The following is a 12719-nucleotide window of genomic DNA, read 5'->3' as shown; positions in this document are numbered from 1 at the left end:
TCGAAAAGGTATTATGGGTTGCATGGTTCCTCACGGTCTGAAAGTTACGACGTTCTCTATATACTATAGTCTTGCGAAACAACCAAAAAAAAAAAAAAGGGGGAGGGATGCAACACGAGGACTTCCCGGGAGGTCACCCATCCTAGTACGACTCTCGCCCAAGCACGCTTAACTGCGGAGTTCTGATGGGATCCGGTGCATTAGTGCTGGTATGATCGCATCCGTTAGTATATCCCATGCAATCGCATATATCCTTTTTTGAAAACTGAATGGATCATTCGATGTGGGTCCCACTTGATATGCGGACCGGTTTAGTCACCTTGGAAATGCTTCCAACATCGAAAAACAAGCGATAACCATGTCCAAACACTGTTTTGGAGCCGTAACTAATTGTGTCGGGATAACAAAAAAACATCTTAAATGCCTTCAAACGTCAAAATCTGCCCTCGAGAATGGTCCAATGGTACGAAGTCCCATTTCCTTGCCAGAAGCTCTCTTGGGGCTTTTCAAAAAGGTATTATGGGTTGCATGGTTCCTCACGGTCTGAAAGTTACGACGTTCTCTATGTACTATAGTCTTGCGAAACAACCAAAAAAAAAAAAAAAGGAGGAGGGATGCAACACGAGGATTTCCCGGGAGGTCACCCATCCTAGTACGACTCTCGCCCAAGCACGCTTAACTGCGGAGTTCTGATGGGATCCGGTGCATTAGTGCTTGTATGATCGCATACATTAGTATATCCCATACAATCGCATATATCCTTTTTTGAAAACTGAATGGATCATTCGATGTGGGTCCCACTTGATATGCGGATCGGTTTAGTCACCTTGGACGTGCTTCCAACGTTGAAAAACAAGCGATAACCATGTCCAAACACTGTTTTGGAGCCGTAACTAATTGTGTCGGGATAAAAAAAAACATCTTAAATGCCTTCAAACGTCAAAATCTGCCCTCGAGAATGGTCCAATGGTACGAAGTCCCATTTCCTTGCCAGAAGATCTCTTGGGGCTTTTCGAAAAGGTATTATGGGTTGCATGGTTCCTCACGGTCTGAAAGTTACGACGTTCTCTATGTACTATAGTCTTGCGAAACAACCAAAAAAAAAAAAAAGGGGGAGGGATGCAACACGAGGACTTCCCGGGAGGTCACCCATCCTAGTACGACTCTCGCCCAAGCACGCTTAACTGCGGAGTTCTGATGGGATCCGGTGCATTAGTGCTGGTATGATCGCATCCGTTAGTATATCCCATGCAATCGCATATATCCTTTTTTGAAAACTGAATGGATCATTCGATGTGGGTCCCACTTGATATGCGGACCGGTTTAGTCACCTTGGAAATGCTTCCAACGTCGAAAAACAAGCGATAACCATGTCCAAACACTGTTTTGGAGCCGTAACTAATTGTATCAGGATCACAAAAAAACATCTTAAATGCCTTCAAACGTCAAAATCTGCCCTCGAGAATGGTCCAATGGCACGAAGACCCATTGCCTTGCCAGAAGCTCTCTTGGGGCTTTTCAAAAAGGTATTATGGGTTGCATGGTTCCTCACGGTCTGAAAGTTACGACGTTCTCTATGTACTAAGAGTCTTGCGAAACAACCAAAAAAAAAAAAAAAAGGAGGAGGGATGCAACACGAGGATTTCCCGGGAGGTCACCCATCCTAGTACGACTCTCGCCCAAGCACGCTTAACTGCGGAGTTCTGATGGGATCCGGTGCATTAGTGCTTGTATGATCGCATACGTTAGTATATCCCATGCAATCGCATATATCCTTTTTTGAAAACTGAATGGATCATTCGATGTGGGTCCCACTTGATATGCGGATCGGTTTAGTCACCTTGGACGTGCTTCCAACGTTGAAAAACAAGCGATAACCATGTCCAAACACTGTTTTGGAGCCGTAACTAATTGTGTCGGGATAAAAAAAAACATCTTAAATGCCTTCAAACGTCAAAATCTGCCCTCGAGAATGGTCCAATGGTACAAAGTCCCATTTCCTTGCCAGAAGATCTCTTGGGGCTTTTCGAAAAGGTATTATGGGTTGCATGGTTCCTCACGGTCTGAAAGTTACGACGTTCTCTATGTACTATAGTCTTGCGAAACAACCAAAAAAAAAAAAAAGGGGGAGGGATGCAACACGAGGACTTCCCGGGAGGTCACCCATCCTAGTACGACTCTCGCCCAAGCACGCTTAACTGCGGAGTTCTGATGGGATCCGGTGCATTAGTGCTGGTATGATCGCATCCGTTAGTATATCCCATGCAATCGCATATATCCTTTTTTGAAAACTGAATGGATCATTCGATGTGGGTCCCACTTGATATGCGGACCGGTTTAGTCACCTTGGAAATGCTTCCAACATCGAAAAACAAGCGATAACCATGTCCAAACACTGTTTTGGAGCCGTAACTAATTGTGTCGGGATAACAAAAAAACATCTTAAATGCCTTCAAACGTCAAAATCTGCCCTCGAGAATGGTCCAATGGTACGAAGTCCCATTTCCTTGCCAGAAGCTCTCTTGGGGCTTTTCAAAAAGGTATTATGGGTTGCATGGTTCCTCACGGTCTGAAAGTTACGACGTTCTCTATGTACTATAGTCTTGCGAAACAACCAAAAAAAAAAAAAAAGGAGGAGGGATGCAACACGAGGATTTCCCGGGAGGTCACCCATCCTAGTACGACTCTCGCCCAAGCACGCTTAACTGCGGAGTTCTGATGGGATCCGGTGCATTAGTGCTTGTATGATCGCATACGTTAGTATATCCCATACAATCGCATATATCCTTTTTTGAAAACTGAATGGATCATTCGATGTGGGTCCCACTTGATATGCGGATCGGTTTAGTCACCTTGGACGTGCTTCCAACGTTGAAAAACAAGCGATAACCATGTCCAAACACTGTTTTGGAGCCGTAACTAATTGTGTCGGGATAAAAAAAAACATCTTAAATGCCTTCAAACGTCAAAATCTGCCCTCGAGAATGGTCCAATGGTACGAAGTCCCATTTCCTTGCCAGAAGATCTCTTGGGGCTTTTCGAAAAGGTATTATGGGTTGCATGGTTCCTCACGGTCTGAAAGTTACGACGTTCTCTATGTACTATAGTCTTGCGAAACAACCAAAAAAAAAAAAAGGGGGGAGGGATGCAACACGAGGACTTCCCGGGAGGTCACCCATCCTAGTACGACTCTCGCCCAAGCACGCTTAACTGCGGAGTTCTGATGGGATCCGGTGCATTAGTGCTGGTATGATCGCATCCGTTAGTATATCCCATGCAATCGCATATATCCTTTTTTGAAAACTGAATGGATCATTCGATGTGGGTCCCACTTGATATGCGGACCGGTTTAGTCACCTTGGAAATGCTTCCAACGTCGAAAAACAAGCGATAACCATGTCCAAACACTGTTTTGGAGCCGTAACTAATTGTATCAGGATCACAAAAAAACATCTTAAATGCCTTCAAACGTCAAAATCTGCCCTCGAGAATGGTCCAATGGCACGAAGACCCATTGCCTTGCCAGAAGCTCTCTTGGGGCTTTTCAAAAAGGTATTATGGGTTGCATGGTTCCTCACGGTCTGAAAGTTACGACGTTCTCTATGTACTAAGAGTCTTGCGAAACAACCAAAAAAAAAAAAAAAGGAGGAGGGATGCAACACGAGGATTTCCCGGGAGGTCACCCATCCTAGTACGACTCTCGCCCAAGCACGCTTAACTGCGGAGTTCTGATGGGATCCGGTGCATTAGTGCTTGTATGATCGCATACGTTAGTATATCCCATGCAATCGCATATATCCTTTTTTGAAAACTGAATGGATCATTCGATGTGGGTCCCACTTGATATGCGGATCGGTTTAGTCACCTTGGACGTGCTTCCAACGTTGAAAAACAAGCGATAACCATGTCCAAACACTGTTTTGGAGCCGTAACTAATTGTGTCGGGATAAAAAAAAACATCTTAAATGCCTTCAAACGTCAAAATCTGCCCTCGAGAATGGTCCAATGGTACAAAGTCCCATTTCCTTGCCAGAAGATCTCTTGGGGCTTTTCGAAAAGGTATTATGGGTTGCATGGTTCCTCACGGTCTGAAAGTTACGACGTTCTCTATGTACTATAGTCTTGCGAAACAACCAAAAAAAAAAAAAAAGGGGGAGGGATGCAACACGAGGACTTCCCGGGAGGTCACCCATCCTAGTACGACTCTCGCCCAAGCACGCTTAACTACGGAGTTCTGATGGGATCCGGTGCATTAGTGCTGGTATGATCGCATCCGTTAGTATATCCCATGCAATCGCATATATCCTTTTTTGAAAACTGAATGGATCATTCGATGTGGGTCCCACTTGATATGCGGACCGGTTTAGTCACCTTGGAAATGCTTCCAACATCGAAAAACAAGCGATAACCATGTCCAAACACTGTTTTGGAGCCGTAACTAATTGTGTCGGGATAACAAAAAAACATCTTAAATGCCTTCAAACGTCAAAATCTGCCCTCGAGAATGGTCCAATGGTACGAAGACCCATTGCCTTGCCAGAAGCTCTCTTGGGGCTTTTCAAAAAGGTATTATGGGTTGCATGGTTCCTCACGGTCTGAAAGTTACGACGTTCTCTATGTACTATAGTCTTGCGAAACAACCAAAAAAACAAAAAAAGGAGGAGGGATGTAACACGAGGATTTCCCGGGAGGTCACCCATCCTAGTACGACTCTCGCCCAAGCACGCTTAACTGCGGAGTTCTGATGGGATCCGGTGCATTAGTGCTTGTATGATCGCATACGTTAGTATATCCCATGCAATCGCATATATCCTTTTTTGAAAACTGAATGGATCATTCGATGTGGGTCCCACTTGATATGCGGATCGGTTTAGTCACCTTGGACGTGCTTCCAACGTTGAAAAACAAGCGATAACCATGTCCAAACACTGTTTTGGAGCCGTAACTAATTGTATCAGGATCACAAAAAAACATCTTAAATGCCTTCAAACGTCAAAATCTGCCCTCGAGAATGGTCCAATGGCACGAAGACCCATTGCCTTGCCAGAAGCTCTCTTGGGGCTTTTCAAAAAGGTATTATGGGTTGCATGGTTCCTCACGGTCTGAAAGTTACGACGTTCTCTATGTACTATAGTCTTGCGAAACAACCAAAAAAACAAAAAAAGGAGGAGGGATGTAACACGAGGATTTCCCGGGAGGTCACCCATCCTAGTACGACTCTCGCCCAAGCACGCTTAACTGCGGAGTTCTGATGGGATCCGGTGCATTAGTGCTTGTATGATCGCATACGTTAGTATATCCCATACAATCGCATATATCCTTTTTTGAAAACTGAATGGATCATTCGATGTGGGTCCCACTTGATATGCGGATCGGTTTAGTCACCTTGGACGTGCTTCCAACGTTGAAAAACAAGCGATAACCATGTCCAAACACTGTTTTGGAGCCGTAACTAATTGTGTCGGGATAAAAAAAAACATCTTAAATGCCTTCAAACGTCAAAATCTGCCCTCGAGAATGGTCCAATGGTACGAAGTCCCATTTCCTTGCCAGAAGATCTCTTGGGGCTTTTCGAAAAGGTATTATGGGTTGCATGGTTCCTCACGGTCTGAAAGTTACGACGTTCTCTATGTACTATAGTCTTGCGAAACAACCAAAAAAAAAAAAAAAAGGGGGAGGGATGCAACACGAGGACTTCCCGGGAGGTCACCCATCCTAGTACGACTCTCGCCCAAGCACGCTTAACTGCGGAGTTCTGATGGGATCCGGTGCATTAGTGCTGGTATGATCGCATCCGTTAGTATATCCCATGCAATCGCATATATCCTTTTTTGAAAACTGAATGGATCATTAGATGTGGGTCCCACTTGATATGCGGACCGGTTTAGTCACCTTGGAAATGCTTCCAACGTCGAAAAACAAGCGATAACCATGTCCAAACACTGTTTTGGAGCCGTAACTAATTGTATCAGGATCACAAAAAAACATCTTAAATGCCTTCAAACGTCAAAATCTGCCCTCGAGAATGGTCCAATGGCACGAAGACCCATTGCCTTGCCAGAAGCTCTCTTGGGGCTTTTCAAAAAGGTATTATGGGTTGCATGGTTCCTCACGGTCTGAAAGTTACGACGTTCTCTATGTACTATAGTCTTGCGAAACAACCAAAAAAACAAAAAAAGGAGGAGGGATGCAACACGAGGATTTCCCGGGAGGTCACCCATCCTAGTACGACTCTCGCCCAAGCACGCTTAACTGCGGAGTTCTGATGGGATCCGGTGCATTAGTGCTTGTGTGATCGCATACGTTAGTATATCCCATGCAATCGCATATATCCTTTTTTGAAAACTGAATGGATCATTCGATGTGGGTCCCACTTGATATGCGGATCGGTTTAGTCACCTTGGACGTGCTTCCAACGTTGAAAAACAAGCGATAACCATGTCCAAACACTGTTTTGGAGCCGTAACTAATTGTGTCGGGATAAAAAAAAACATCTTAAATGCCTTCAAACGTCAAAATCTGCCCTCGAGAATGGTCCAATGGTACGAAGTCCCATTTCCTTGCCAGAAGATCTCTTGGGGCTTTTCGAAAAGGTATTATGGGTTGCATGGTTCCTCACGGTCTGAAAGTTACGACGTTCTCTATGTACTATAGTCTTGCGAAACAACCAAAAAAAAAAAAAAGGGGGAGGGATGCAACACGAGGACTTCCCGGGAGGTCACCCATCCTAGTACGACTCTCGCCCAAGCACGCTTAACTGCGGAGTTCTGATGGGATCCGGTGCATTAGTGCTGGTATGATCGCATCCGTTAGTATATCCCATGCAATCGCATATATCCTTTTTTGAAAACTGAATGGATCATTCGATGTGGGTCCCACTTGATATGCGGACCGGTTTAGTCACCTTGGAAATGCTTCCAACGTCGAAAAACAAGCGATAACCATGTCCAAACACTGTTTTGGAGCCGTAACTAATTGTATCAGGATCACAAAAAAACATCTTAAATGCCTTCAAACGTCAAAATCTGCCCTCGAGAATGGTCCAATGGCACGAAGACCCATTGCCTTGCCAGAAGCTCTCTTGGGGCTTTTCAAAAAGGTATTATGGGTTGCATGGTTCCTCACGGTCTGAAAGTTACGACGTTCTCTATGTACTATAGTCTTGCGAAACAACCAAAAAAACAAAAAAAGGAGGAGGGATGCAACACGAGGATTTCCCGGGAGGTCACCCATCCTAGTACGACTCTCGCCCAAGCACGCTTAACTGCGGAGTTCTGATGGGATCCGGTGCATTAGTGCTTGTATGATCGCATACGTTAGTATATCCCATACAATCGCATATATCCTTTTTTGAAAACTGAATGGATCATTCGATGTGGGTCCCACTTGATATGCGGATCGGTTTAGTCACCTTGGACGTGCTTCCAACGTTGAAAAACAAGCGATAACCATGTCCAAACACTGTTTTGGAGCCGTAACTAATTGTGTCGGGATAAAAAAAAACATCTTAAATGCCTTCAAACGTCAAAATCTGCCCTCGAGAATGGTCCAATGGTACAAAGTCCCATTTCCTTGCCAGAAGATCTCTTGGGGCTTTTCGAAAAGGTATTATGGGTTGCATGGTTCCTCACGGTCTGAAAGTTACGACGTTCTCTATGTACTATAGTCTTGCGAAACAACCAAAAAAAAAAAAAAAGGGGGAGGGATGCAACACGAGGACTTCCCGGGAGGTCACCCATCCTAGTACGACTCTCGCCCAAGCACGCTTAACTGCGGAGTTCTGATGGGATCCGGTGCATTAGTGCTGGTATGATCGCATCCGTTAGTATATCCCATGCAATCGCATATATCCTTTTTTGAAAACTGAATGGATCATTCGATGTGGGTCCCACTTGATATGCGGACCGGTTTAGTCACCTTGGAAATGCTTCCAACGTCGAAAAACAAGCGATAACCATGTCCAAACACTGTTTTGGAGCCGTAACTAATTGTATCAGGATCACAAAAAAACATCTTAAATGCCTTCAAACGTCAAAATCTGCCCTCGAGAATGGTCCAATGGCACGAAGACCCATTGCCTTGCCAGAAGCTCTCTTGGGGCTTTTCAAAAAGGTATTATGGGTTGCATGGTTCCTCACGGTCTGAAAGTTACAACGTTCTCTATGTACTAAGAGTCTTGCGAAACAACCAAAAAAAAAAAAAAAAGGAGGAGGGATGCAACACGAGGATTTCCCGGGAGGTCACCCATCCTAGTACGACTCTCGCCCAAGCACGCTTAACTGCGGAGTTCTGATGGGATCCGGTGCATTAGTGCTTGTATGATCGCATACGTTAGTATATCCCATGCAATCGCATATATCCTTTTTTGAAAACTGAATGGATCATTCGATGTGGGTCCCACTTGATATGCGGATCGGTTTAGTCACCTTGGACGTGCTTCCAACGTTGAAAAACAAGCGATAACCATGTCCAAACACTGTTTTGGAGCCGTAACTAATTGTGTCGGGATAAAAAAAAACATCTTAAATGCCTTCAAACGTCAAAATCTGCCCTCGAGAATGGTCCAATGGTACAAAGTCCCATTTCCTTGCCAGAAGATCTCTTGGGGCTTTTCGAAAAGGTATTATGGGTTGCATGGTTCCTCACGGTCTGAAAGTTACGACGTTCTCTATGTACTATAGTCTTGCGAAACAACCAAAAAAAAAAAAAAGGGGGAGGGATGCAACACGAGGACTTCCCGGGAGGTCACCCATCCTAGTACGACTCTCGCCCAAGCACGCTTAACTGCGGAGTTCTGATGGGATCCGGTGCATTAGTGCTGGTATGATCGCATCCGTTAGTATATCCCATGCAATCGCATATATCCTTTTTTGAAAACTGAATGGATCATTCGATGTGGGTCCCACTTGATATGCGGACCGGTTTAGTCACCTTGGAAATGCTTCCAACGTCGAAAAACAAGCGATAACCATGTCCAAACACTGTTTTGGAGCCGTAACTAATTGTATCAGGATCACAAAAAAACATCTTAAATGCCTTCAAACGTCAAAATCTGCCCTCGAGAATGGTCCAATGGCACGAAGACCCATTGCCTTGCCAGAAGCTCTCTTGGGGCTTTTCAAAAAGGTATTATGGGTTGCATGGTTCCTCACGGTCTGAAAGTTACGACGTTCTCTATGTACTATAGTCTTGCGAAACAACCAAAAAAACAAAAAAAGGAGGAGGGATGCAACACGAGGATTTCCCGGGAGGTCACCCATCCTAGTACGACTCTCGCCCAAGCACGCTTAACTGCGGAGTTCTGATGGGATCCGGTGCATTAGTGCTTGTATGATCGCATACGTTAGTATATCCCATACAATCGCATATATCCTTTTTTGAAAACTGAATGGATCATTCGATGTGGGTCCCACTTGATATGCGGATCGGTTTAGTCACCTTGGACGTGCTTCCAACGTTGAAAAACAAGCGATAACCATGTCCAAACACTGTTTTGGAGCCGTAACTAATTGTGTCGGGATAAAAAAAACATCTTAAATGCCTTCAAACGTCAAAATCTGCCCTCGAGAATGGTCCAATGGTACGAAGTCCCATTTCCTTGCCAGAAGATCTCTTGGGGCTTTTCGAAAAGGTATTATGGGTTGCATGGTTCCTCACGGTCTGAAAGTTACGACGTTCTCTATGTACTATAGTCTTGCGAAACAACCAAAAAAAAAAAAAAAGGGGGAGGGATGCAACACGAGGACTTCCCGGGAGGTCACCCATCCTAGTACGACTCTCGCCCAAGCACGCTTAACTGCGGAGTTCTGATGGGATCCGGTGCATTAGTGCTGGTATGATCGCATCCGTTAGTATATCCCATGCAATCGCATATATCCTTTTTTGAAAACTGAATGGATCATTCGATGTGGGTCCCACTTGATATGCGGACCGGTTTAGTCACCTTGGAAATGCTTCCAACGTCGAAAAACAAGCGATAACCATGTCCAAACACTGTTTTGGAGCCGTAACTAATTGTATCAGGATCACAAAAAAACATCTTAAATGCCTTCAAACGTCAAAATCTGCCCTCGAGAATGGTCCAATGGCACGAAGACCCATTGCCTTGCCAGAAGCTCTCTTGGGGCTTTTCAAAAAGGTATTATGGGTTGCATGGTTCCTCACGGTCTGAAAGTTACGACGTTCTCTATGTACTATAGTCTTGCGAAACAACCAAAAAAACAAAAAAAGGAGGAGGGATGCAACACGAGGATTTCCCGGGAGGTCACCCATCCTAGTACGACTCTCGCCCAAGCACGCTTAACTGCGGAGTTCTGATGGGATCCGGTGCATTAGTGCTTGTATGATCGCATACGTTAGTATATCCCATACAATCGCATATATCCTTTTTTGAAAACTGAATGGATCATTCGATGTGGGTCCCACTTGATATGCGGATCGGTTTAGTCACCTTGGACGTGCTTCCAACGTTGAAAAACAAGCGATAACCATGTCCAAACACTGTTTTGGAGCCGTAACTAATTGTGTCGGGATAAAAAAAACATCTTAAATGCCTTCAAACGTCAAAATCTGCCCTCGAGAATGGTCCAATGGCACGAAGTCCCATTTCCTTGCCAGAAGATCTCTTGGGGCTTTTCAAAAAGGTATTATGGGTTGCATGGTTCCTCACGGTCTGAAAGTTACGACGTTCTCTATGTACTATAGTCTTGCGAAACAACCAAAAAAACAAAAAAAGGAGGAGGGATGCAACACGAGGATTTCCCGGGAGGTCACCCATCCTAGTACGACTCTCGCCCAAGCACGCTTAACTGCGGAGTTCTGATGGGATCCGGTGCATTAGTGCTTGTATGATCGCATCCGTTAGTATATCCCATACAATCGCATATATCCTTTTTTGAAAACTGAATGGATCATTCGATGTGGGTCCCACTTGATATGCGGACCGGTTTAGTCACCTTGGAAATGCTTCCAACGTCGAAAAACAAGCGATAACCATGTCCAAACACTGTTTTGGAGCCGTAACTAATTGTATCAGGATCACAAAAAAACATCTTAAATGCCTTCAAACGTCAAAATCTGCCCTCGAGAATGGTCCAATGGCACGAAGACCCATTGCCTTGCCAGAAGCTCTCTTGGGGCTTTTCAAAAAGGTATTATGGGTTGCATGGTTCCTCACGGTCTGAAAGTTACGACGTTCTCTATGTACTATAGTCTTGCGAAACAACCAAAAAAACAAAAAAAGGAGGAGGGATGCAACACGAGGATTTCCCGGGAGGTCACCCATCCTAGTACGACTCTCGCCCAAGCACGCTTAACTGCGGAGTTCTGATGGGATCCGGTGCATTAGTGCTTGTATGATCGCATACGTTAGTATATCCCATACAATCGCATATATCCTTTTTTGAAAACTGAATGGATCATTCGATGTGGGTCCCACTTGATATGCGGATCGGTTTAGTCACCTTGGACGTGCTTCCAACGTTGAAAAACAAGCGATAACCATGTCCAAACACTGTTTTGGAGCCGTAACTAATTGTGTCGGGATAAAAAAAAACATCTTAAATGCCTTCAAACGTCAAAATCTGCCCTCGAGAATGGTCCAATGGCACGAAGACCCATTGCCTTGCCAGAAGCTCTCTTGGGGCTTTTCAAAAAGGTATTATGGGTTGCATGGTTCCTCACGGTCTGAAAGTTACGACGTTCTCTATGTACTATAGTCTTGCGAAACAACCAAAAAAACAAAAAAAGGAGGAGGGATGCAACACGAGGATTTCCCGGGAGGTCACCCATCCTAGTACGACTCTCGCCCAAGCACGCTTAACTGCGGAGTTCTGATGGGATCCGGTGCATTAGTGCTTGTATGATCGCATACGTTAGTATATCCCATGCAATCGCATATATCCTTTTTTGAAAACTGAATGGATCATTCGATGTGGGTCCCACTTGATATGCGGATCGGTTTAGTCACCTTGGACGTGCTTCCAACGTTGAAAAACAAGCGATAACCATGTCCAAACACTGTTTTGGAGCCGTAACTAATTGGTTCGGGATAAAAAAAAACATCTTAAATGCCTTCAAACGTCAAAATCTGCCCTCGAGAATGGTCCAATGGTACGAAGTCCCATTTCCTTGCCAGAAGATCTCTTGGGGCTTTTCGAAAAGGTATTATGGGTTGCATGGTTCCTCACGGTCTGAAAGTTACGACGTTCTCTATGTACTATAGTCTTGCGAAACAACCAAAAAAAAAAAAAAGGGGGAGGGATGCAACACGAGGACTTCCCGGGAGGTCACCCATCCTAGTACGACTCTCGCCCAAGCACGCTTAACTGCGGAGTTCTGATGGGATCCGGTGCATTAGTGCTGGTATGATCGCATCCGTTAGTATATCCCATGCAATCGCATATATCCTTTTTTGAAAACTGAATGGATCATTCGATGTGGGTCCCACTTGATATGCGGACCGGTTTAGTCACCTTGGAAATGCTTCCAACGTCGAAAAACAAGCGATAACCATGTCCAAACACTGTTTTGGAGCCGTAACTAATTGTATCAGGATCACAAAAAAACATCTTAAATGCCTTCAAACGTCAAAATCTGCCCTCGAGAATGGTCCAATGGCACGAAGACCCATTGCCTTGCCAGAAGCTCTCTTGGGGCTTTTCAAAAAGGTATTATGGGTTGCATGGTTCCTCACGGTCTGAAAGTTACGACGTTCTCTA

At 44.7% G+C, this 12719-nt stretch overlaps 22 non-coding genes and 3 pseudogenes across 22 annotated transcripts; all 25 read right to left on the bottom strand.

The window, feature by feature from the left end:
* Positions 1-104: 104 nt before the first annotated feature.
* Positions 105-223, bottom strand: LOC147931527 (5S ribosomal RNA). Its single transcript, XR_015575691.1, has one exon. It is a non-coding gene; the product is annotated as a 5S ribosomal RNA (ribosomal RNA).
* Positions 224-611: 388 nt separating this feature from the next.
* Positions 612-730, bottom strand: LOC147931526 (5S ribosomal RNA). The gene has a single exon (XR_015576575.1). It is a non-coding gene; the product is annotated as a 5S ribosomal RNA (ribosomal RNA).
* Positions 731-1116: 386 nt separating this feature from the next.
* Positions 1117-1235, bottom strand: LOC147931525 (5S ribosomal RNA). Its single transcript, XR_015575690.1, has one exon. It is a non-coding gene; the product is annotated as a 5S ribosomal RNA (ribosomal RNA).
* Positions 1236-1625: 390 nt separating this feature from the next.
* LOC147931524 (5S ribosomal RNA) lies at positions 1626-1744 on the bottom strand. Its single transcript, XR_015576574.1, has one exon. It is a non-coding gene; the product is annotated as a 5S ribosomal RNA (ribosomal RNA).
* Positions 1745-2130: 386 nt separating this feature from the next.
* Positions 2131-2249, bottom strand: LOC147931523 (5S ribosomal RNA). Its single transcript, XR_015575689.1, has one exon. It is a non-coding gene; the product is annotated as a 5S ribosomal RNA (ribosomal RNA).
* Positions 2250-2637: 388 nt separating this feature from the next.
* Positions 2638-2756, bottom strand: LOC147931522 (5S ribosomal RNA). The gene has a single exon (XR_015576573.1). It is a non-coding gene; the product is annotated as a 5S ribosomal RNA (ribosomal RNA).
* Positions 2757-3142: 386 nt separating this feature from the next.
* On the bottom strand, positions 3143-3261 carry LOC147931521 (5S ribosomal RNA). The gene has a single exon (XR_015575687.1). It is a non-coding gene; the product is annotated as a 5S ribosomal RNA (ribosomal RNA).
* Positions 3262-3650: 389 nt separating this feature from the next.
* LOC147931520 (5S ribosomal RNA) lies at positions 3651-3769 on the bottom strand. The gene has a single exon (XR_015576572.1). It is a non-coding gene; the product is annotated as a 5S ribosomal RNA (ribosomal RNA).
* Positions 3770-4156: 387 nt separating this feature from the next.
* LOC147931519 (5S ribosomal RNA) lies at positions 4157-4275 on the bottom strand. Its single transcript, XR_015575715.1, has one exon. It is a non-coding gene; the product is annotated as a 5S ribosomal RNA (ribosomal RNA).
* Positions 4276-4663: 388 nt separating this feature from the next.
* LOC147931518 (5S ribosomal RNA) lies at positions 4664-4782 on the bottom strand (annotated as a pseudogene).
* A 388-nt stretch (positions 4783-5170) lies between these two features.
* LOC147931517 (5S ribosomal RNA) lies at positions 5171-5289 on the bottom strand (annotated as a pseudogene).
* A 388-nt stretch (positions 5290-5677) lies between these two features.
* On the bottom strand, positions 5678-5796 carry LOC147931516 (5S ribosomal RNA). Its single transcript, XR_015575686.1, has one exon. It is a non-coding gene; the product is annotated as a 5S ribosomal RNA (ribosomal RNA).
* Positions 5797-6184: 388 nt separating this feature from the next.
* On the bottom strand, positions 6185-6303 carry LOC147931515 (5S ribosomal RNA; annotated as a pseudogene).
* Positions 6304-6689: 386 nt separating this feature from the next.
* On the bottom strand, positions 6690-6808 carry LOC147931514 (5S ribosomal RNA). The gene has a single exon (XR_015575685.1). It is a non-coding gene; the product is annotated as a 5S ribosomal RNA (ribosomal RNA).
* Positions 6809-7196: 388 nt separating this feature from the next.
* On the bottom strand, positions 7197-7315 carry LOC147931513 (5S ribosomal RNA). Its single transcript, XR_015576571.1, has one exon. It is a non-coding gene; the product is annotated as a 5S ribosomal RNA (ribosomal RNA).
* Positions 7316-7702: 387 nt separating this feature from the next.
* On the bottom strand, positions 7703-7821 carry LOC147931512 (5S ribosomal RNA). The gene has a single exon (XR_015575684.1). It is a non-coding gene; the product is annotated as a 5S ribosomal RNA (ribosomal RNA).
* A 390-nt stretch (positions 7822-8211) lies between these two features.
* On the bottom strand, positions 8212-8330 carry LOC147931511 (5S ribosomal RNA). Its single transcript, XR_015576570.1, has one exon. It is a non-coding gene; the product is annotated as a 5S ribosomal RNA (ribosomal RNA).
* Positions 8331-8716: 386 nt separating this feature from the next.
* Positions 8717-8835, bottom strand: LOC147931510 (5S ribosomal RNA). The gene has a single exon (XR_015575683.1). It is a non-coding gene; the product is annotated as a 5S ribosomal RNA (ribosomal RNA).
* Positions 8836-9223: 388 nt separating this feature from the next.
* On the bottom strand, positions 9224-9342 carry LOC147931509 (5S ribosomal RNA). The gene has a single exon (XR_015576569.1). It is a non-coding gene; the product is annotated as a 5S ribosomal RNA (ribosomal RNA).
* A 386-nt stretch (positions 9343-9728) lies between these two features.
* On the bottom strand, positions 9729-9847 carry LOC147931508 (5S ribosomal RNA). Its single transcript, XR_015575681.1, has one exon. It is a non-coding gene; the product is annotated as a 5S ribosomal RNA (ribosomal RNA).
* Positions 9848-10235: 388 nt separating this feature from the next.
* On the bottom strand, positions 10236-10354 carry LOC147931507 (5S ribosomal RNA). The gene has a single exon (XR_015576568.1). It is a non-coding gene; the product is annotated as a 5S ribosomal RNA (ribosomal RNA).
* Positions 10355-10740: 386 nt separating this feature from the next.
* On the bottom strand, positions 10741-10859 carry LOC147931506 (5S ribosomal RNA). The gene has a single exon (XR_015576305.1). It is a non-coding gene; the product is annotated as a 5S ribosomal RNA (ribosomal RNA).
* A 388-nt stretch (positions 10860-11247) lies between these two features.
* Positions 11248-11366, bottom strand: LOC147931505 (5S ribosomal RNA). Its single transcript, XR_015576567.1, has one exon. It is a non-coding gene; the product is annotated as a 5S ribosomal RNA (ribosomal RNA).
* A 387-nt stretch (positions 11367-11753) lies between these two features.
* LOC147931504 (5S ribosomal RNA) lies at positions 11754-11872 on the bottom strand. The gene has a single exon (XR_015576565.1). It is a non-coding gene; the product is annotated as a 5S ribosomal RNA (ribosomal RNA).
* Positions 11873-12258: 386 nt separating this feature from the next.
* LOC147931503 (5S ribosomal RNA) lies at positions 12259-12377 on the bottom strand. The gene has a single exon (XR_015575680.1). It is a non-coding gene; the product is annotated as a 5S ribosomal RNA (ribosomal RNA).
* Between the last annotated feature and the right edge of the window lie 342 nt (positions 12378-12719).

Source organism: Camelina sativa, chromosome 12 (assembly GCF_030686135.1).
Source record: "Camelina sativa cultivar CO46 ecotype springtype chromosome 12, ASM3068613v1".
NCBI lineage: Eukaryota > Viridiplantae > Streptophyta > Magnoliopsida > Brassicales > Brassicaceae > Camelina > Camelina sativa.
Note: the sequence above shows the minus strand (reverse complement) of the source record. Positions and strands in the feature narration are given on the sequence as shown.